Source organism: Eublepharis macularius, chromosome 7, assembly GCF_028583425.1.
Source record: "Eublepharis macularius isolate TG4126 chromosome 7, MPM_Emac_v1.0, whole genome shotgun sequence".
NCBI classification, from domain to species: domain Eukaryota; kingdom Metazoa; phylum Chordata; class Lepidosauria; order Squamata; family Eublepharidae; genus Eublepharis; species Eublepharis macularius.
The window spans coordinates 66,449,693-66,473,843 of record NC_072796.1 but is presented as its reverse complement, the minus strand read 5'-3'; positions in this window follow the sequence as shown (position 1 = coordinate 66,473,843).

The window sequence follows — 24,151 nt, the reverse complement described above, 5'->3', positions numbered from 1 at the left end:
CTGTGTCAGATTGGCTTGAGATGCAGGAGAGTTCATACCTCTTGAATGATTGCTCTACAGTCTACTATCTGTTGTGCATATTGTTTCATGTTTCATTTCATTATGTAGGTTATCCTGCAGGGTCCAGTGTGTAGAAGAAAGCCACTTAGATCATATGGCCTGCATGATTCACCCAGCTCTGTTATATGATTAAATTATTATGCATTATATGCCACATCCCTAATGTTTTCTTGTGCTCCTGCCAGATATATAGCTATGTTCAGAAATTCAGCTAGAATTTGCTGGCTTTCAGGTCAGGCTAGCAATGATCTATGGAGCTGGTTTGAGCTAGTAAAAGCAGACATTTACTGCCTGTGGTAGACATCATGCAAATAGGCAAATGGGCAACAGATTACTGGAAACATGGAGTGGAATTTATATCATTTGGATTTGAAAGATTCCCTATAAACCAGAGATTTTACAGTAAAATTGTATAGTTGAGATGCTTAAAAATCTTCAGGCAGTAGCTTTATGTATGTTTACCACAAGCAGATAGGTCTTAGCTAGGAACTGGAAACAAAAAAAATCGTAACTGGCTGATGAAAGTAAAAAAGACCTACACACGGGGGAAATGGTCTACCAACAAAATAGAGATACTTCCAAATTAGATCCAGAGATACTGGATCTAAAACAATCAAATTAGACTCATTACAAATGGGGACCCGCAAGGAATTGCAGGAGGGAATCTCATCTTTCCCTCCCCCACCATGTCCTCTTTCCTTTCCCCATCTCCCATATGGTTTCCCTCTTGCGGGGCAAGCTCAAAGGCAGGGTCCTAGTGCGAGAAATAATTACGCAACAGCTTTGTTGGATAAAAATAGGCCACAACTTTATTGGTTACAGGAAAGGAAAAGGAGCGTTGGCAGCGTAGGGCACGGATCCTAGCATCGGGTGATCCGCATGCCAGCCGATGACTCTCTCACCCCCTCAGCACGCCTGCTGAAGGGGGACACCCCGGGATGACGTTTTGCGGGGTCCACACCGGGCGGAAGCCTCTGGGTGGTTCCCCCATCACCTGAAGCAGGCATGCCCCGGCAGCCCCCCGAGCCGGGCCTGCCACTGCCATGCTTGGTCCAAGATCCCTTATGGGGATCCCCATCTATGGGAAATAGTGCCAGCAGGCCCTGATTTCCCCCAAAGGGATCGGTGCCCAACGCCCAACCGCCTAACTCAAAGTTGTGACAATTCTAACAGGGAGACTGTTCCAAAGAGTCTCTTCAGTTAACACAAATCAAACATTATCCCAAACCATTAACAGAGTACGCTAACCGTATGCTAATACAAAGCCAAAACTGACTACCATGTGGCTTAAGACGGTAACAGAGATGTAAATAAGCGGAGGGTGGGAGGGTTTCGCAGTTCCGGAGCCGACTGGAAGAGACGCGCTCGGCCCCGGCTTAATAATTTATGCGAGGACCTAAGGGAAAACCTCTTCCCTCAGGTCCAGCAACGGCCCTCACTTGAACTTCCCAGCCAGCCACTGATTGGCTGGCTAGGAATTGCTTTCGCGCGGCTCGGATTAGAGCCGCGCGTCATGAAGCCGGGGCTGAGGAAGACGCACGCCTGCTCGTCTTCCCCTGCCTGCAAGCCCCGCAAACGCCGAGCCCCGGTAAGAGCGGGGCTGGGGGCTTGCGGGGCAAGCTCAAAGGCAGGGTCCTAGTGCGAGAAATAATTACGCAACAGCTTTGGAGCCACGAAATGGCTCCCCGCCAAAGCTCCTACTCCCTCAACCAACACAACAGGCCGTCACGGATGTCCTGCAACCATATATCCTGACCCCAGCTGGACAGGTGTACCCCATCCAGGCGATACAAGGCCGAAATCCTGAAAGAAATGTCTGGGTGATCTATTACTAGACCCCCACAACCTCTAACAAAATGACCCACCTGCTTGGACAACCTCCTGCGGGCCAAATCCACTTTAGAGGTATCCTGGGCTCCCCTCCAAGTGCAACGCTCAAGCAGAGCAGACCAAATCAGCATCATACCCTCATAACAATCCCTCAACAAACCCAAGTCCCTCAACATGTCCTGTAATACTTCCAACTTGGATCTTCTGGGCAGGTCATTTTCTCCCAGCTGCACGACAACCGTGTCCGGTGGTCCCGCACGTTCCGCCAGATGTTGAAAACGAGGCATCAGCGAACTCCAGGTCATTCCCCTTGATCCGATCCACTTTATGGTGACAAATTGGCCAAGGCCTATATCACATCCCCAGCCAGAGGCCTTGGCATATCGGGCCGCCCAGAAGACAATGCTGTGCCCCACGCTCCAAACCAACTTGCGTTGACCTGAAGGAACTAAACAGAAGGCGTATTAAGTACCAACTCTGGCCTAAGATATGTCTTGTAACACCCGGACCGCCACCAGCCTATGGCCTGTACCCGACTGGGTGGCAAGCCCATATCAGAGGCTTCCGTGGCGGCCCCAATCCTGAAGGAGTGAGCCCCAAAATCCCGTGCTGGGAAACCAGCTCTGCCCAAGGCCATGCGCAAGACACTGACAAACTGAAAACGGGAAAGGGGGGAACCATCCTTGTGAATGAAAAGGAAGCCCCCGCCCCTGGGACGGATGCCCATGTAAGCCTGAAGAGCCCTAAAAGGACACGGGCCTGAATCAGACCTATTCAGGGAAATCTGTGTCCCTCTTCCCCGCTGATCCGTCTTGGAATAACGTAGACGTATAAGAACTCCGTTGCCCAGCAAAGAGACATCCGTGAACTGAAGGGCCCGACCCCCTGCCTCGTGACGTGACCCAGCAACCAGCTCTCCTACCCTGAACGCGGCAAAAAAGGCTAATGTGAACGCTGCCTCGAACAACTGAGCTTCGTACGAAGAAATGCAGGTTCCCCCCAGTTGCTGAATAATCCGTTTAAGGATTGCATAAGTGATGGGTCGGCAGGTATCTGGGGAAGGGGGGGGGGTCAAACGTCGCCACCCTTCGACTGCCCTGCGAGCAGCATAGCTCACGCAGGGATCAGGCAGGCCACGTGCCTTACTGAAAAAAGAAATGGCGGCTAGGTGGCATTTCATGGTTCTGGTGGCGAGACCCCTCTCCCGAAGGTGGGCCAAATAACGAAGCACCATACCCTCCGAGGTAGGAAGCCTGCCCGACCCACCCCATTTAACAGAAAGGGCTAAAAAACCTGTAAGGGCCCGTTGGTACGCTTTCAAGGAAGAAGGAGCGACAGATGCCAATACTCCCTGCACTATGGAACGTTCCCAAGGTTCCAGAGGTCCTCCGGGAATGGATCCGGGTCCCGACGTGCCTCCGGTGCCAAGGCAAAGAACCGCTCCGTCTGGAAGCGAGATAATGCGTCTGTGATGCCGTTATCTGTACCTGCTATATGCTTTACAGAAAAACAGGTGTTACTTCCCAAACATGCCAGGACAAACCTACGCACCAGACGCATGACCCGCTCAGAGCGCGAGGATTGCTTATTTAATACCTTGACAACGGCCAAGTTGTCACACCAGAACAGCACCCTCTTATCCCGGAATTCCTCTACCCAGATGATGACAGCTACCAAAATCGGGAAAAGCTCCAGGAACGTCAGATCACGGAGCACGCCCGAGCCCTCCCAATGGGCAGGCCAAGGATGGGCGCACCATCGGCCATCAAGGTACACTCCAAAACCCCCGCTACCAGCGGCATCAGAATGAACCTGCAGGGCTGGAGAAGCAATCCACGAGTCCTGCCAGAAGGATACCCCATTGTACCTGGACAAGAAATCCAGCCAAACCGAAAGGTCCTCCCTCATGCCTTTAGATACCCTGATGTGGTGTCGGGGGGAAGTGACCCCACGCATGGCCCTGGCCAGACGGGCGCAGAAGGTGCGACCCGGTGAGACCACTCTGCATGCATAATTGAGGTGACCCAACAAGGACTGTAAGCCCTTCAGCGTGGTTTTGGGCCGCCCTAGAATGTCCCATATGAGCTCCTGCAATTTTGAGATCTTATCCTGAGGAAGCCTGGAGCATCCCGCCACTGAGTCCAGCTCGATCCCCAAATAGGTGAGCCGGGAGGCCGGACCCTCGGTTTTTTCCTCCGCCAAAGGAACCCCCAGCTCTGCCGCAAGGGCCTGGAAGCCGGCTAACCTGTCAGCACATACCTGGCCCCCAGGGGGCGCTGCCAGGAGGAAGTCATCCAGGTAGTGCGTGACCTGAGGGCACCCTAACCGGTCCTTGGCTGCCCATTCAAGGAAGGTGCTAAAAGCCTCAAAGGCTGCGCAAGCAATGGAACAACCCATGGGCATGGCTTTGTCCACATACCAGGAGCCTTGAAACTTGAAACCCAGCAAACAGAAATCGTCTGGGTGTACTGGCAGCAACCGGAATGCAGACTGGATGTCGCATTTTGCCATAAGGGCCCCGGTGCCGCAGGACCTGACCAAGTGCACCGCATGATCGAATGATGCGTACCATACAGAGCAAAGTTCAGGTGGAATGGCATCGTTGACAGAGGACCCTTTGGGGTAAGAAAGATGGTGAATAAGGCGGTATTCACCCGGAGCTTTCTTGGGAACCACCCCCAAATGAGACACCCTGAGGTTAGCAAAGGGGGGTGCTGAAAAGGGGCCAGCAACCCGTCCCGCCTTGAGTTCTTTATCCAGCTTAATGGCAACCACCTCTGGCATATCTCTGGCGGATTTTAAGTTGCCAGAAGTAGTGGGTACCCTGGGACCAGTAAAAGGGATGCGGAAACCAACATTGAAACCCGCCCATAAGTATTCCGCCGCCGACCTGTTGGGGTAGAAATCTAATAGTGGGCGCAGTGCCTCCTTCCGGATGGGAGAGGGAGCCATGGCCAGTTCCCGAAAGTCCTCCTTACTTGTTGCTGGAAGGGGGCAGGGAGGGGGCGCCGTTGGAGCCGGCAGGACCTCCCTCCTTACGGGCACCTGCGGTGGAGGGCCGGCCCCCCCGAAAGGGCTGATTGGACCCCCCCCCATGAGCAGGAGGAATGAGGATGAGACCCGTAGCACTGCTCACACAGATGTTCAAATTTGCACCGCGTGCGCTGACATTTGCCCATGTTATATTCCCAACAGACGGCCCTCCTGTCCCGTCTGGAGCTCCAACGCCCCTGGCGCAAGGAATCCGGCCTCCCCCGCATGCTGGGCCCTACCAGTAGCAACCATAATTTCTGGCTAATCAAGTCCCATCTTCGCCACGCATTGTGCGAAGCCCTCTTCCGAAAAGCCTCGTCATAATCTATCGCCGCCGTGTCCCCCGCCAGGGCCCTGGCCCGCAAAACATTGGAGACATGACTGGACAAGTGCCACCCCCTTTCCGGGTACGCCAACTGTACCACCCCCATGAGGACCATGAATCCCTCCATGCAGTTGGCAAATGTCCTGTCCACCTCTCCTTTCTTGTCCCTACCCTTGCGTTTTTTGGAAGGGGGGCGGGAAAGACCCTCCTCCGCCTCTGGACGTATAAGAGAAAAAACGTCCACATAATATCCGTCCAAAATGCGTCTACGCACTTTGCGGGATAATTGGGCCCCCGGGGGGTCTTCCTCTTCCCCACGGGTCCCCGAGGGGTGGGACGCCCCAGCATTCTGTTCCTCCCCCCATACTGCCCCGGGGCCTGCTGTTTGGGACCCTTTACTGGAATGCCTACGGACCGCCCAAGATGGGATTCTAGGGACATGAGAAGCCACTCTCCAATAATCCCCGTCCGAGTCTCTGTCCCCATCCTCCGAGGATGACTCACTTGATGAAGTGGTCGTCTCCGAGTCATCCCGTCGCTTAGATGCCTTTCGGGCCTTTCGGATCTTCCTTCTCTTTTTTACTGCTGGGCGCTTTCTGGTATCCGGGCTGGAGGACTCATCAATAGGTGAAGAGGCCCTTCTGCCACTCCTGGAAGGCCCCTCTCCCGCGGAGCACAGGCTTCCTTCCTGACCCATAGAGCCGTCAGCCTCAGAAGCCGAGCCCCCCCCCCTCGGAAGAGCTAGGAGCCTCCATCAAAGTTACCCGTTCCTGCAGCTGTTGAAGCGCTCTAGAGATGCCCTCCAAAGAAGAGCGCTTCCGGGAAGAAACGTGAGGCCTCGATGCCCTTACAGAAGTGGGATCCAATACCTTTCGTGAAGCAGCCGGACGCCGCCCCGCCCCAGCCCTTGGCTTGCTCGTACGAGCCACTGCAGGTGGAACCCGTGAACGCTCGATAGCTCCGGATGCGAGCCTGGTGGCAGGCCTACCCCTGCCCCCTGATGGGGTGCCATGCCCTGTGGCTGGCCCTGTCCCACCCATCGATGGGCTAGGCTGCCGAGCAGTTGTGGTAACCCCAACTACTCCCGCCTTTTTCCGTGTTGTAACTCTTCTGCCTCTGTTATGGGCATGCTCTACTTGAACCCTGTCCCCATGAGGGCTGTGCTCAGAACTCCGGGCCTTGCCCTTTGCAGAGGGTGCTGCCGCCTTATGGCTCTTAGCAGCGCCTCCCCTCCGTCGACGTTCCCCTTTGTGTTCCACAGAAGCCTTGCCAGGGGGAGGCCCCTTGCCCTTCAGGGCTGCGGCCCGTCTCTGGGATGGCATGCTGTAACGTTGCCTTACCCACTAGAAAAAAGGAAGCTGTAGTGGCCGCACTTCAGGTTTATAACGAGGCCCGGCCTTTATGAACAGGCCCGTCCGTATGAACAGGGCCCCTGGTGGCGAGGCCTAGCTGCCTGCGGCCTTAAGTGGGCCGCGGGCCCTGTTGTTGCAGCCTTATCCCCGGCTGAAGCCCCGATGGAGGGCCACAAAATGGGCCTGGCCCCAGAAGTCACGGCCGAGTTAGCGCCCCGGCGTGGCCTAGCACTAAGGTAGCCTTGGGCCTTGCAGAGAGGGTGGAGGCCGGGGCCGAACGAGCCCGCTGTCCGATGGGCAGCTCCCTTCCCCTGACGTGCTGGGTCCCCGCCCGTCCGAGGGGCACGGAGGAGGTGGCGTCCCCCACCCGTCCCAAGGAGCCCACCCCCCAAGAAACGCCGAGGCGACAAGCCTACCTTCGCGCCGGCGCGGACACCAATGGGGAAGCTTCTCCCCACGGGCCCGTCTCAGGCCGGTGCCGCAAGGCGCGGGTGCGAAGAGGCGCCGGCGCGTCACTCTGAGCAGCCGGGAGTCCGGAGCTGCGAATCGGTGCGACTGCCCCGTTCGCAGTTCCGGAGCCGACTGGAAGAGACGCGCCCGGCCCCGGCTTAATAATTTATGCAAGGACCTGAGGGAAAACCTCTTCCCTCAGGTCCAGCAACGGCCCTCACTTGAACTTCCCAGCCAGCCACTGATTGGCTGGCTAGGAATTGCTTTCATGCGGCTCGGATTAGAGCCGCGCGTCGTGAAGCCGGGGCCGAGGAAGACGCACGCCTGCTCGTCTTCCCCTGCCTGCAAGCCCCGCAAACGCCGAGCCCCGGTAAGAGCGGGGCTGGGGGCTTTTCCTGCTTCCTTCTCTCCTTCCCACTCACCTTTGTGTTCCCCTGTTCCAGTGGTGCTCACTGAGTTGGGCCCAGTTGCATGGTGGGGAACTTGCAAGGACTTGCGGGGGTGGGGGGTACTTCACTTTTCCCTGTATCCCCTTACCCACACTATTTCTTCTTTCCCTCCTCCTGGCAGCCCTCATATCCTCACCTTTCCCTATGTCCTTAAACCCAATAAACCCAGTTTCTTCATTTACTCCCTTTGCCTCCCCCCCAGGTGAAATGAAAGGCAGACACAAAGTCTCCTAGATCCTACTCTGAAACTCTAACCACTACTTTATACTCATGAGGGGGAGCTGCTGTTGAACAATAGCTAACAGTGGGCCTGGGTGAGTCATGCAAGTCATGTGGAATCAAGTCATCCAATGGTTGCTTCTGGGCCTGGCTTCAATGAATCTTTGCTCAAAGGACAAAACAACCCTGGAAAGGGCCCTCCCTCTGCCTTTTACTAACAGAAACCAAGCCTGGGAATACTGGCTGAGCTCTTGTGTTTGCCTAGCAACAGCCACTGAATGCATCTGGTTAAAGCTACAGGTATCCCTTTTATCGTTTTGGGGTTCTCTTTTAAACCCTCTGTTACAAGCTCCTTTCTTTCTCTACTTAGATTTTGCCTTGAACCCTTTTCTTCTTGCCCCCTCTGGGTAGATTGCTGCCACCAGGAATTATATTCCAAAATAACTTAAATTTCCCCTTTAATAATGTGCCCAAGCGTCAGGCTCCTTTGTAGGCCTATGTGGCCCTGAAGATAGGAATGGGATAATAGGAATAACATATACTCTGGAATAAACAAAACAAAACAAACATTTATTTTTATTTTATTTTTCATATTGTTTCTTAAGCTTGATGGTGTCAGAGTGTTATCTGTTCTTAAAGTTTCTTTTCACAGGCACAGTCACTCAGATCTTCATAAACTTTCTCTCTCAGGCTGCACACAGTTTGCCTGCTTCAGATATCAATTTCTCACTCAAACACACATAGACTTTATCTCAGGCGCACACACAGTTTGCCTGCTTTAGATAGAATGAATGGGTTTCTTTCAGACACACAGAATTCAGATTTCCACACAGGTTATATTTCTCTCAGAAATGCTTAAACATGCTCAGGCTGCACACAGCTTGCTTCTCTTGCCCTGACTTTATATTTCTCTCAGAAATGCTTAGACTTGCTCAGGCTGTACCTGGCTTGCCGGCTTTCCCCAAACTGACTCTTTTTTCCACTCCTTAACTGGAACAGCAGTTCACTCCACCCACACTTTCAGTCATCAGCCAATCATATTACGCACTCATCCCGTTCTTTCACCCCCCCCCCACTCTTCATCTGTACCACACTAAGCATTTAAAGACACACACACACATTTAAAATCATTACACCCCCAAAGTATTTTTAAAAAGTTTTTATATTTTTCTGCAAACCTGGGGCATTTTTCAGATGTGCTGGAAGATCTGTCTTGTTTATTCATAGTTCCATTCTTCAGATTTAAGTATCCTTAGATCTTTGCCTATTAGTATTTAAGATGGTTAAAGGTAGTGCAGAAAGTGTGACCTGCAACAAAATGTGAGAGCCAGAGTTCTTAATTTCACAGGGTCTTTATGGTCTGGATAGACAATGACATGCTCTCCTTTGTACCTATTATTTATACTCTTGTTATAATGTGTATATTTTATTGTATTGAATAAATATTTAAATAAAAAGGTATGTTCAAAATTTAACATTGAAAATGTGTTTTCCTTTCTGCACATGTGCAAGGCATTGATATCCCAGCACTAAAAATCTTCCTGCTTTTCCTGTGAACCTTTCTGGCAAGTCTGTTTGCTAGCTATTTTTGAGGGCCTTTTCTCTAAAGATGGATTTATTTCCGAGAACTAGTTTATGAACCCCTGGTTTCCTTTCTTATTGTTTTGCATATAGAACAGCAGAATTCTCAAACTTAAAAAAAAAAATTGTAACGAAGAGATACCCTTCCTCCAGCAACAGCATTCAGCTATAGTTTAGCAATGATCAAAGAGATGCATGCTGGTGGTCTTCAGCATGGATTATTCTATTTTTTCAGTTGTCATCATTTGCTTAGAATATCCTATTGCCCAATTATTTCTTTTTCTGGGCAAAATTTTTGCATACAAAGCAACAATTGTAGCCTGTGGTCTGATGGAATAATGTAACCATATTCACTCTGCTATTTGAGTCTTACGCAACCATCTTTCAACACTGTTCTTACGGGCACAAGAAGATACATGCCCTTGAATGACTTAGCTTGTCTGCTCCCACGGGGCTGCTTCAATGGGGATGGGTGAGCTGACTGACCATCTGATGGGAAGGACAGGATCCAGCAGGCCGCAAGAGGGCCCCAAGCAGTGCTAGCCCATCAAGGCACCAGAAAACAGCAGCAAGCCAACCCGCAGGCCCGGTGTCTCACCTGTATCATGTGGAAGGGTCCAGTCAGCTCCTCCCTGGAGGGGAACCAAGAACAGCTGCAGGGCAACAGGGCGGGAGGGTCCATGGCCCTGGGACAGGCTCCCAGGCCTGCTGCTCAACCGCTGGAGGAAGGAGGAACAGCTCTGGGAAGGAAAAGAGGCTGGGTGATGGGGTTATGCTGATGATGACCCTACAAAAAGGAAGCAGACGAGAGGGGCTGGGAAGGAAGCTGAAGACAGTGCTGGAGGGACCAAGAGAGAGGAAGCCAGGCTGCTCCAAGGGGAGAGAGGGTGCTGTGGCTGGGAAGGACTTTGGCTGTGTGGAATTTGTCACTCCCATTAATTGACAGAGCCCAGCTTTCTGCTGTGGACTCGGTGAAGAGTTTGAGGTTTTGACTTAATTCTAAGCTTTCCATGGACAAACAGTTGTCTATGGTGACTAGAACAGCATTTTTCCATCTTTGCTAGGCCCAACAACTTTCCCCATATCTATCTCAATCCAACGTTGCCACATTGATCCATGCAACAGTCATCTCTCATTTAGATTACTACAACTTGCTCTACATAGGATTACCCTTGAAGATGCTCTGGAGACTCCAGATGGTCCAGAATGCAGCTGCTAAGTTGCTGACCAAGTCACCATGGTCAGCTCATATAACACTGATTTTGAAGCAGCTGCACTGGTTACCAATTAGCCTCCAGATCCAATTCAAGATGTTGGTTCTCACCTTTAAAGCCCTTCACAGCCTGGGACTCTCATACTTTCGGGTCTGCCTCTCCCATTATGAACCTCCCTGCCTACTCCATTCATCTACACAGGGCTTGCTGGTGGTTCCTGGCCCTGGAGTGGCATGACTTTCTTCCCCAGGAAGAGGGCCTTTACAATTGTGGTGCCCTCTCTTTGGAATTCACTGTCGGAAGGCACGCATGCTCAGCAGAACCTGTTGATATTTCGGAAACTCTGTAAGGCAGAACTAATCTGGCGTGCCTTTGCTTTCTAAGCAAATGCCTCACAAAAAATATTATCTACCAGCAATTTTTATGTTATTCACAGGGTTTTATAGGCTGGGGTTAGACTAGAGAGGTTTTTAATTATTTGTATTAGGCTGTTTAATTTTTATTGAAAATTATATTTTGTGTTGTTTTTAACCATTGTAATTGTTGTGAACTGCTTCGAGATCTTAACTGAAGAGAAGGGGTATAAAAATTGAATAAATAAATAAATAACCTCTTACTCCCTTTTTCGGAGGCATACCTGTCAGCAGCCCTGACAGGAAGGGCATCCTGGAGCGTAAACCTCCCCCAGACTCTGATTCCCTGATGGCACAACCCAACAATCGCAGATCCATCATCTCTATCATGGCTATCTTGACCCTCTGTGGATGGCCTCTGCTGTCCTAGAACTGATTTTCACTATTTGTGTAAGTGCTTCCCAATGCTATTCTCTCTTACTCCATCCAACTATGCTTTTACATTCCACAGACATAGGACCTGAGTAATGTATTCTTATACAATGTATCATGATAAGCAAGCAGTACTACACTTGCTGCAGTTTCTAATATGCCCGGTACAATTCAATGATAGGTTATTGGACTAGTTAGGATCCTAATCACTAGCATGCATGTAGGACAGAAGAATACTTGTCAGTTATAGTGGATTTGTTTTGAGTCAAAGATTTTGTTCCATGCACTGAATTGCTGTAAGGGGTGATCTGGATCCTGGAGTGGTGCTGATGGTTCCTACTAAAGTTATCTGGCCTTCCCCATAACACCCATTTCTCCACTGTCTTTGGCCCTTGTGGCATGCAGCTGTGCCAGGGCAACTGAGCTTGAACTGATACAATGTGCCTCTCATGGGGCAAAGGAACTTCTCCTTGCCTTTCAACAGCACAACATCAGTATCAATCAGCATCCTACCCACTTGTGGAACTCAATGGGCAGAGAGGACTCTCCTGTAAATCTACATATCAAGATTTATACAAAGTTCCCAATCTTTGCATATTATAAATAACCATTGGCTGGTATTTGCAGCATTCATTTATTCAAGTGACATGAAAGTATAATAGAGTCAGAAAACATGAGTCTTATTATACACACCAGATCATTACTTCTATGTTGTTTTCTGCCCTATTTGAGGAAGGGTTAGTTTTATAAGATGCCTTTGGGACCGGTTATGACAGGTGAGCATTCCAGTCTTTTAGGCTGGAGGTAGGAGTGTGGAGTTTGTTATATCCTATCAGTAAATATACCCAAAAAACAACGTTTCTCAAGTATATTCAGGAATCCCAATTGTATCCAAGATTCTCAGATAAACTGCTAAATCCATTCCCAAATATACCTGGAATTTTTCAGGAATATTCTGGAATCAGCGCCACCAGCAGTTTAAAGGTTACAGCATGTAACAATGAATAAGGAAAGAGATGTCTGTCTTTGCTGACCTCCTGCTAATCAGTTACTAGCAGAGACAGGAAAACCGCATGTAGCAGAAAGACACTTTGTATTATTAAGCTTTTAGAGTATGGCAGAATGTCCTTTGGCCAAGGTAGGTGTGCCTAACCATTGACCTTCCTATATCCCACTCTTTTTTCTTTTAAGTATAGAAGCAGTAATCCATTTACAACAACCATTATTGCTCGCTATCAACCTCCAGATCGGAGGTGTATGCTTTAAGCTGTTTCGCTAGCATTCTTGCTTGAGTAGACATGAGGGGGAAAAAACTGGGTTGCGTTGTACATTTTCGTAAAGCCATCTGAGTAAGGGCTGGAAGGCATTGTATAAAGCAACACAAGACAATGAGACAGGTGCAGAATAACAGGCCATATTGAATCAATAAGCCTATCCATCCAGTGGGCAACCACGACCATAAGGCTGCCCACCAAGAGGGTAGGAGGTCCTGCTTAATATCAGCAGCAAGGTTATGTAAATTGTTCAACTGCACAGATATTTTTTGTGAGTTATCAGATATATTAAAACAACACATATTCTTAACAGATTCACAACCTTGATGGTGCAACAACAGCAAATAATCAATGGCAGCACGATTGTCCAGAACAGCACGGCGGAGCTCTATGAGCTCAGCATTCAGGGCAGCAATTGCAATAGAAGTTGCGTTTATTGTTTTTGCCAGGCTGCAAGCTATTTTGCTAAGAGTTCGATGGTTCACAATGGTGAGTGCTGGAACGCCGACAAGAGAGGCTGCAAGGGCCACGGCCTCTGCATTGCTTAGGAGATTCACCGTAGAGTCACAGCTAGAATCTAGCGTCGTGGCTCGGCGTCTTCGATTGGGAGTTAACAAATCTTGTTTGGTGGGGAATACAACAGTAAGACGACTTAAGCAACAAATAGTATCAGACAAATTGGCAGGAATATAGTTGAAGGTTCAGGAGCCACAAGAGAAAAACCATCCAGGGGGCAAAATAGTATAAGCATAGGTAAAAGTTACATTTTCAACAGTGGAACAATTAATAACATTTGGGCCAACTGACAAACAGTGAGGCTTATTTGGATTGGTTGAGCAATTCACAATGCGTGCACACGTAGTCTGGTTAGCAGAACCATTAGAAGCTATAAAAGGAGTATATAAAGATAAAGCGTTAGGGGGCTGCTGATATCCAGTCTGACCCCAATCATGGGCTTGGCTATACTTCATCTGAGAACCTGAAATAAAGGCACCAAGCCCTGAATCATTGAGAAATAAGGACAGTGGGGTACAAACAGGAATAAGGCAGGAGGCTAACAACATATGCATGTCAGCAGACTCCTCAAGGCAAAAGGTCGAGGCATTGACTTGCCGGGCTAGCCACTCCCACAGGTTATACTCTAAGCGGTCATGCAGGGAGGCTGCTCTCCCAGGAGGAAGAAAAAAGCACAGCACACAAAGAATGAGAAGTGAATTTGCAGTAATAACCACAAAGATGGCAGCACACAGGTTCTCCGGGGTCTCGGGCTGATTGTTGGCTCTCAGGACCTGTTGTGCTTTGCTGGTTGTCCGCTTGACAGCTCCCCACATGATCAGTGGGGCCCGCGGCGCCCTCGGCCCCTTCGGGAGGGGGTGGAATGGTCGACGAGCTTGCTCCAGGCTGACCTTTTCCATCTCGGGCACTGGGTTGGTTGTCACTTGATGCCACGCCATGTGCAGGACACACACACTTTGCAGGAACCCACAAAGGACCTGTAGGAGTAAGAACAGAAGCAAAACCTCGACCCCAGGTTATTAAGGGAGCAGGACCCAACCACGTCCGGTCAGGCAGGGCTCGGTAGAGCACCAATGGCTGCGGAAGCTGCGGTTGTTCCCGAAAGTGTCTATCATAGGGAGAAGAAGGCATGGTTCCTGGGGTTTGAGAGAAATTTAATTGATTCAAAGTAAAAAGAACTTTATGGACTTGCTGTGTAATGTTCGCTAAATTGGGGGTTCTATATTTCTCCTGTTTTAATTGTTTTTGCAACATGGTTTTGAAGGAACGATTAGCCCTTTCAACAATAGCTTGGCCAGTGGAGTTATAGGGAATGCCATGAGAAAGACAAATATTCCATTGATCACAAAATTGTTGCAAGGTAGAAGAACAGTAAGCAGGGCCATTATCCGTTTTTAACCGCTGCGGATGGCCTAAAACAGTGATGGCAGCTAGGAGATGTGAAATAACATGAGAAGCAGTTTCTCCCCTCTGAGGAGTGGCCCAAAGTACTCCAGAAAAGGTATCGATAGATACATGAACAAATTTCCATGGGGAGAGGTCAGGAACATGAGTGACATCCATTTGCCAGAGCTCATTGGGCCCCAGGCCATGAGGATTGGACACCCCCCCCCTTCAGGGATATGTGAGAAACCTGCACAGTGAGGGCAAGCAGACACGATGGCTTGGGCTTCTGACAGAGGAATATTAAATGCCCTTGGCATTTTGGTGAAAAAATTGATGACTGGAGATGGGATCAGAAAACAGAGAATGGACCGCTTTATCAGCGCGGGCATTGCCTTCTGATAAAGGTCCAGGCAAAGAAGTATGACTGCGGATGTGGGCAACATAAAAGGCATGAGAACGTTGTTCAAGGAGAGATTTCAAAGTAAGAAACAGAGCCATAAGATTAGAATCGATACGTGGCGCCATGTAAGCTCCGGGAAGGCAGCTAATTAGCTTGCAAACATAGTGTGAATCAGAGATAAGATTGAAAGGTTGATGGGCAAAGGTGTGAAATGCTAGGATAGCCGCAGCAAGCTCAGCTCGCTGAGGAGAGGCCTGTTTGCAGAATATTTAGTAATCCAGCGACCATTGCTCTGATAAACAATGGCCCCTCGGGAGCGGCCACCATTGGAAAAAACCGTGACCGCTGCACGCACAGGCTGAGGAGACTGAAGAGATTGAAGGAAAATAGGTGCTGATTGTAGGAGAGAAAAGCGGTGACCTTTGGGCAAATGAAAGAGGATTTCTCCCACAAAGTCAGCAAGAGCAATTTGAAACTGTAGAGAAGTATGCAGAAGGTGATTGAAGTCATTTTTAGGAAAAGGCATAGTGATAGACAGCAAATCATGACCAGTGCGTTCAACAGCATTCTCTCGTGCCATGGCACAGAGATTGGCCGTTGCATGAGGATACGGAAGGACATTTTGGTGAGAGCCATGAGAGAGATACAACCATTCTACAAGAAAGACTTGCCTATGATGCAGCATTCCCAAAACTCCAGTGGATGTTTGGGGAGTGGGATGGATGAAGAGGCGGAGGCCAGCAAGCCCCGCGGGGAGTCTATTGACACACTGTTGAGCTAAAATCTCATTGACCTTTTGTAAAGCTGCCTGGGCTTGCAGTGGAACAGTAATAAGATCGCTGGGATTTTTCGCAGTAGTTAGTAAGGAAAACAATGGGCTCAAAAGACTGGTAGGTAAAGAAAAACAAGGTCGCACCCAATTAAGGGTGCCTAGGAGTTGCTGCAAGGCAACGAGGGTAAGCGGAGATGGGAACTTTAAACAAGGAACCACCGGAGCAGCAAAGGGGTGAAGCATCCGGTGCCCAAGGTAGGTATAAGTCTCCACAACTTGCACCTTTTTTGGGGCCACAATAAGGCCATAAGGTTGGAGAGACTGAGTAAGGTCTCCCAGCCACCCTGGTGGAATCTGCGGCGCAGCCACCAGGATACCCTCCATGCAATGGTAGACAAGAGCCTGTGGATGCTTTTCCTGAAAAGGGCGTAACACCCAGTCAACAAAATGTTGACACAAAGTGGGGCTATTCAACATAACCTGGGGTAGGACCTTCCAGTGGTAACGTTGGGTGGGAGCCTGATGATTAACCACCAGCACTGTAAAGGCAAATCTCTCCCGATCTGCCTTACAGAGTGGGATTGTAAAAAAAACAATCTTTAAGATCTACAATAAGTAATTGAAAATCATGAGGAATAAGATTAGGATTTGTAGTCCCACACTGCAGGGGACCCATAGGTTGAATGCAGGCATTGACAGCACGGAGGTCATGCAACATACACCATTTGCCACTTTTCTTTTTGATGACAAAAACAGGGGTGTTCCATGGGCTAGTCGTTAGTTCAATGTGACCAGCGGCTAGCTGTTCAGAAACTAAAGATTGTAAAGCAGAAAGTTTGTCCAACGGGAGAGGCCACTGATCAACCCATACAGGCTCATTCGTGAGCCACTTGAGGTGGAGAGCAGTGGGAGACATTTCATTCCCCCACTGTGACAACAGTACCAAATTGGCCCAGCAAGTCTCGTCCCCACAGATTAACATGAATATCGAGAACATAAGGGCGAAACTGCACCCTTCAATCAGAATCAGGAAGAGAAGCAGAAAGAAAGTGTACACTTTGTTGAGCTCCCTGTTTTCCCCCTACGCCCCAAACACTGGGACAGGCCTCTAGAGGCCACTCAGGGGGCCACTGCAAGCGGCTGAGAACGGTAACATCAGCTCCAGTAGCAATAATACCTTTAAACTTATGACCCTGGATAAACATATGCTGCTGAGGGCGTGCAGAAGAGATAGTGGTAGTCAGTCCTACCAGTGAATCAGTGGAGGTAGACCCAAAACCTCCCGTGCCACGCTCACGGTCGGCTCCCCCTGCGGGCAAGACATAGGGGACAAGAATTAACTGAGCAGGCGCAGAATTCTGAGGCAAAGTTTGAGGCAAATTAGTCCACAGTTGCATTTGTATGACTCCTTCATAATCAGAGTCAACAACCCCAGGGACTACAAAGATTCCCTTTTTCCCAGATTAGGCCCAGATGGCCAGGAAGCAAAGGACCGGAGAGCTGAGAAGGTGCGATTTGCACTTCTCTGGGGAACTGGAAAGTAAGATCAGCTTGTAGAAAAAGATCAATCCCTGCACTGCCTTTAGTGGCACTTGGGGAATTGAAAACAGTAGAAGTAGGCAAGCAGTTTAGCCCAGACATGCCTCTGTTTGGACCGGGGCCAGAGATGGGCCCGTCCGGGAGTTTCCAGAGCAGCACTCACTAGCCCAATGAAATCCTTTGCTGCATTTGGGACATTTGGTTCAGGGCTTTCCTTTTCCAGTTGGGCTGGTAGGTTTCAGTTTTACACCTCCACCCCCAGGAGCCCGACATTCTGCTTTGAAATGACCAGATTTGCCGCAGTTAAAACATTTTCCCCCTGGCTTTACACCCTGGCGGAGAGCGGCAGCAAGCAAAGAGGCTTGATGTGAGGGAGTTCCTATATCTTGGCAAGCTCTAATCATTTCTGCCAACTCCGGGCTTTTTCCCAGACCCGTGATAATCCTCCAGCATTCAGAAGTAGCATTTTCCTTAGCCAATTTAATTAACAGCTCCTCTCGGCCTTCAGGATATTAATCCTGAAGGCGATTAACAAAGTCTGTGTAAGGCTCTGTGGCTTTTTGGCGAATGCTGGAAAAGGTTTGCGAGGGCTTGCCGGAAGATGGAACATGCTGAAAAGCGCAAAAGGCACAATTAGAAGAAACCTCCAGAGTGGCGGCAGGTAAGACGATTTGAGTATTGGGATCAGTAAAATTACCTGCTCCATACAGTTGTTCAGCCGTGTAAACTCTGCCAGAATTGGTGCCTCTTAATATACACTGTTGGCGGAACTCACTTTCCCGAACCACATATTGTGCAGGAGTTAAAAGCATGTGAATCGTGGTTTTCCAATCCTTGGGAACTAGGGTATGATTACGCATAACAGCCTCAAGCATGCCTTGTACATAACTGCTTTGCAATCCCACGTCTCGAATAGCTTTTCTTAACTCAGTAAGAACAGGATAAGAGAGAAGCTTATACTCCACAATCCGGCGGCCCTGATCATCAACCTGATCAGTAAAATGAACTGGGCAGATAGCAAGCATCTCCGTTAATTCTGCCACATCCTCGGATTTTGCCTGCCTGAGTTCACGTTCCAGTACCTCTTGCACAAGGCGCCCTGGGACTCCTCCAGCGGAAGGTGGAGGATTAAAATCTTTACCGGGGGGCACAGAAGGTTGTGGAGGGGATGGGGAGCTGAGCGGTGCCAGGGGAAGCAATTGCACATCAGCATATTTTGGTGGACATTCCTTAGACAATTGAGCAGTTGTGGGAACGGGTGTAAACTTCTCCACTGCATGCCGGCATTGGTGCCAGGTATGCAACAACTCTACATTAGCTGCGCTGGGCATGTGAAAATTGTCCTCCCATACTTACCAATGAAGGGGTCACTGAGACAGCGACGAAGGAGTGCACTCAAGGGGCCTATGCCAGGCGTTGATGAGCAGGGTCCCTGTTCGGAGCGCCACATGTAGGAATCACACGACACAGGGTTGAAATTCTGAACACTGGTCTGCCCCACTGGGCAGTGGTCGTTTATTTAAGCATAGCCTGTGCATTCTTGCATAATCCCCAAGAACAATGAATAAGGAAAGAGATGTCTGTCTTTGCTGACCTCCTGCTAATCAGTTACTAGCAGAGACAGGAAAACCGCACGTAGCAGAAAGACACTTTGTATTATCAAGCTTTTAGAGTATGGCAGAATGTCCTTTGGCCAAGGTAGGTGTGCCTAACCATTGACCTTCCTATAACAGCAGATTTTTATTTAAACTTTTGCAAGTTTCCTGGACAACAGAATGGCAAGAAGAGGGAAGAAGCTGTCAGGGAAATGGCCCTGGATCTGCCTGGCTTCTGTGAGGGACACTAGTTCTGTTGGGCTTGCAACAGTGTTCCCCGATTCAGTTGGTTCTGCTGGGATTCTCAGGTTTGTTTGTTTGTTTGCATTTTTTGCATTGGGACTCTGGGGGCTGTTGGGGTGAGCAGTTACTCTTGTGTGTTTTGTCAAGGTTTCTTTACCCTGGAGAAAGCACTGGGTAAAGTGTGCTGGGGGCACATTGTCAGAGGCCTATAGAATGAGGCACGTTGACACAATCTACTTGAAACTTGGGAGGGTTTCATTGGATAGGCAGCCATCACTTCCCAGCAATTTTGGTGTCATGAATGAAAAATAGTGCCCCCAGATCTCATAAAATATTCCCCCATAGCAATAATGGAGCTGAATAATTTCAAAATCTCAATAAAAACCCAAACCCAAATACAAAATCATTATGGGAAGACCAGAATCTCCAGAAAACTGATATTTATAGCCTTCCCAATACTTTAGTTTACAAAAAAAAATTAGTGCACACAACTAACTGGAGGCAGAAAAGATACCCTTTGGGGCCCTTTCAGCCACGTAATTTTTATTTTATTTTCTTTATTTATTGAAAACATTTCTATGGCACTTTACCACCCAAATAGGGTCCCCAACAGCATTTCAAATAAGATATATATTTAAACATATATAAAATATTTAAACAATTTGATAAAAACATATAAACACACATCACAACCAAAAAGGAGGGTCAGTAAAAGTTACTGGAGGTACGCCAAACCAAACAAAAAAGTCTTCATCCTTCCATAATCTTCCTTGTACAGAAAAGTTCTCAGTCACCTCAGTTGTCTTTTTTTTTTTTCAAATGGCAAGTAAAAATAAATTGATGTGACTAAATAAATAAAGGACACTCACCTTGATTTAATGGAGGAAAACAACGTTTATTAAATAGATCCCAACATATAATTGTCTGGTTACAAAACCATACTAGTTTTATAAACAGTGATATTAAAGCTGAGCAAGCTAGAGCCAGATTACTGAAGGTGGTGCCAAACCAAACCAAAGCAAGCCAAAAGTTTGAGTCAGGCCAGTGGAGCTGACTAAGTGCATATGAGTATTAAAAAGAAAATACATCATGATATATGAGGTCACTGTCACCGCCAGATGGGAATGCTAGAACAGGCTCCCTGCCTTGGCTCTCCAACATCTGAGCAGCTGCAGTGCAGAGCCTGGCTTGAACTCTCATCATCTTGAAAACCTCTCCTGGATGTGTGGGGTAAACAGCTTGTGTTTCACAGAGCCATTCTAGCAAGGAACTCCACAGTACAGAGTCATGATGATCTGACAGCAGTAAAGTTGTGCAACTCATGAGTTTCATCATGAGAACTACTGGCAGACTTTTTTTTTTTTTACATTCTAGTAATGATGGTAGCTAAATAAATGTTCATGGACTCCTCCAACCAGTGCAATGTCACGATCTATCTATGGCATTTCACTAGCATGCTAACCTAACCTATGGTTGCAACTGATACCACTGTTGCCATATTAAACATTTTCAGTAGGTATGCCTTTACTGAATAGATCACCATTAATCTTGACCATTAGACAAAGCACTTTAAAGACTGCATTTATGAAGAGATTCATTCTTTGATCTGTAATTTTGATATAAAAATATACTAATCAATTTAAGCCAAAATTGGAGAGATTTTAACTTTTAGCTGTTGACCTGCTGCACAACTATATTACTTATGTTTTCACACAGGGAGTCAAAGTACTTTGCTTTGAGAGTTGGGGGACAAAGTTAGACACCTAGACTTCTTTTTGAAATGGTGTGTGAGATACGTTGTCCATATACAGTTACCTAGGACAGTCTCAAACCCTGGCCCAGATTAAAAGAACACAGTTGTCAAAACACCATAATCTCCAGGTCATAGAGATCAGTTCCCCTGCAGAAAAGGGCTGCTTCCCCTCCCCAACCTTGTCCCCTTCAGGCTCCATCCCCCCTAAATCTCCAGGAATTTTCCAGCCTGGAGGTGGCAAACTGAATGGTGCATATTCAGTGGTTTCATGACAGTAACGCTACAATGCTAAACAAAAATCACAATCATAGCCCAATATAGATGGTACATCAGCCCTATGAGTGGTGAAATGACTGGTAAGAGGTAGGAAACCTCTTGTCCCCCCTCCCCTCCCCCGTATGCCTACTTCACCTTCTATGCCAACTTTTATGCCCTGCCTTATTTGGTGCACACAAGCCTAAGGAATACTTACTATTTAGTATTTTAAGTAACATGAATGGAGCCTCCATATATATCAACCAGACAATACATGGATATATATTAGAAATGGGGATGACGTATCAGATGGCTGGAGAGGTGCTATATGTCCCCCCAACTCTCTACCATGCACAGGGCCAGCAGATCATCATAGTAAACTACAAGACTATGGAACCAGAATTTACAATGTCAATTCAGAAAAACAGATGTTATTGAGCTCATTAAAATTACATTGATGTAGAGTTTGTTTGCCAGATGATTTTTGTGAATATCAAGGTCCAACAGGGTAATTACCATTTCCAGGGTGAGGTGGGATGAAGGAAACCCTGTGTGTGAACACTATGTCTTAGCACCAAGGCAGAATTTAAAAGAGAGCTTGGTGACAAAAATACCGATTATGGTGGTTTAGAATTAACAGTGTGACAATCCTAAAGTCTCTTGTAGTCTAAATGCTAAGTAATACTAACTCTGAAGTTTCCATTGGCTTTGTGGCCTTTTCAGTAAACAAACAAGAACAATTTGGCTAAGTAATGTCAAATTTTAAAAGCCTGAAACCTGAGGGATCTGGGCCTGACAGGCAAGAAGAGGCTTGAGACTTACTGTTAACTTTTACAACTTTAAATCATTTCAATCTTGAAAAATATATGGCAGTTGACAGAAGGGGGAACTCTGGCTGATCTTTTGATTTTTATTATTCCCGGTTGGTTTTGCAATTCCCACACTAGATGTATAATCATTTGCCTGGCTCCTATTTTGGTATTGTTTTTATTATTTACTCTTCTTTGCTTACACTGCTTGAAATCAATGTATCTGAGCAGAACATTGCCTCCTGTTGTTTCGTAAGCTAAAAGAGATCAGTGGGGGGCCCTATGGTCTAGTTGATGGAGAATGTCAAGATGATATGGGATGAAAGATCATTTCAAAGGCTCCGTCTGTCTTGCTGAGTTGTTTTAATTAAAATTCTTTCTAAACTATAACTGGGTGGAGAGAAGGAATGGGACACAGAGAGACTTCTAAGGCTTATTTGTTGCATTCAAATATTTTTATTACAAGGCTCTTTTAATCATTTCTTCATCTGTTTTAGATTTTAGAAAGGGAACAGCAAACACAAGTAATCATAAATTTGTTTAATAATAGGTGTGATGATTCAGGAGAAAGCTTTGCAGAATCAAGTCTTGTCTGACAACACGAAATTCAGCATTTGCTGTTGCTAAGATTTATTTGCAAACTGCTTTATTAAAAATACACTGTCTATTCAAAAATGCATTGACCAATAAAATCTAAGGGAAATAATATCAATAATTGAACTAACGTTCTAATTTAAAAAGAAATACATTAACACTATGCAACCACAGTGATATGAAAATAAAACCAGCTTGCCAACCCCAAGTAAAGGAAATTCTTTCAAACAGTAAATTTTAATTAAGTGAAGAAAAGAATACAAGGAAGTTATATGACAGCCTTCCCTATCCAGAGAGTTCCAAGAACTTGGTACAACACTAAGAAGGCGCTGTTCTGTGTTCCTCATATTTAATCTTATTTCCAAAACTGAGAAAATTCTAAGCTTCCCTGAAGACCTGATCTATCATATTATGACTATAGATCATCCCATGAATTTGACAGGTGATTTGAATGGATAAAATAAAGTTTCATGAAATGGATAGTTAATTTAAAAACAGGTAAGAATATGATTAATGATAACCACTATTTTTCAGAATTAGACAGATTCATGGAGGATATCAATGACTAATAGTCACGGATGGCTATATTAATGCTCAATTGGAGGTTGTTATACTAGAAGCTGATGACATACACAGTGGGAAATGTCCTTCATAACCAGCTTATGGCCTTCCAGAACACATTTGGTTGGCAATGGCTGGAATTAGAATGTTGGACTAATGGATCTTTGATTATATCTGGTAGGACTCTTCCTAAAACCTTCGCTGCCTGAGAATGAACAGTGTGTTCACCACATGCAAGATTAAGAATTTTGCACCATAAGCATTCAACTGAGGGTTGTTTCCACTTGCAGCAGTAAGCTAAAAGCTAAGTTATGCCTGGGGCAGCAGTGAATAGGATCATCTTGCAATGAGCTTGAAACTAACATGGGCAAGTATTTTTTTTCCCCTTCCATGTCCACTGTACTACCAGGTATTTCTATCACATCCCGCCCTGCCCACCTGGGTGGGTGGATGGATGGATTGATGGAGGGGTGGATGGATGGATGTTTTATCTTCACAACAACCATGGGAGGTAGTTTAAATTGAGAGAGAGAATGACTGGCAACAGATCTCTGAATGAGATGCATGACTGAGGGGGCATTTGACCTTGCCTCTTCCAGGTCCTAGTCTGACCTTCTTTCCATTGGCCCCGAGAGTTAGGAGCCTGGGGGTGATTCTGGATTCCTCCCTGAAGATGGAGGACCAGATCACTGCAGTTGCCAGGTCTTCTTTTTATTATCTTCGGCAGGCCAGGCAGCATGCCCCTTATTTGTCTCCCCATGACTTGACTACAGTGGTCCAAGCAATGGTCACCTCTAGGTTGGATTACTATAACGCGCTCTACGCTGGGCTTCCCATGGGCCTGATCCAGCGGTTACAGCTGGTACAGAATGCAGCAGCGCGGGTCATTGCTGGAGCACCAGTGTGGGAGCATATTACACCGGTGCTACGCCAGCTGCATTGGCTGCCAGTGGAGTACCGAATCAGGTTCAAGGTTTTGGTGTTAACCTACAAAGCCCTATGAGGACTGGGACCGATGTATCTGAGGGACCGTCTCTCACCATATGAGCCCCGGAGGACTCTCCGCTCTGGTGGAAAACATCTTTTAAGTGTCCCTGGCCCTAGGGAGGCCCTCCTGGCGTCGACCAGGGCCAGGGCCTTTTCGGTCCCGGCCCCG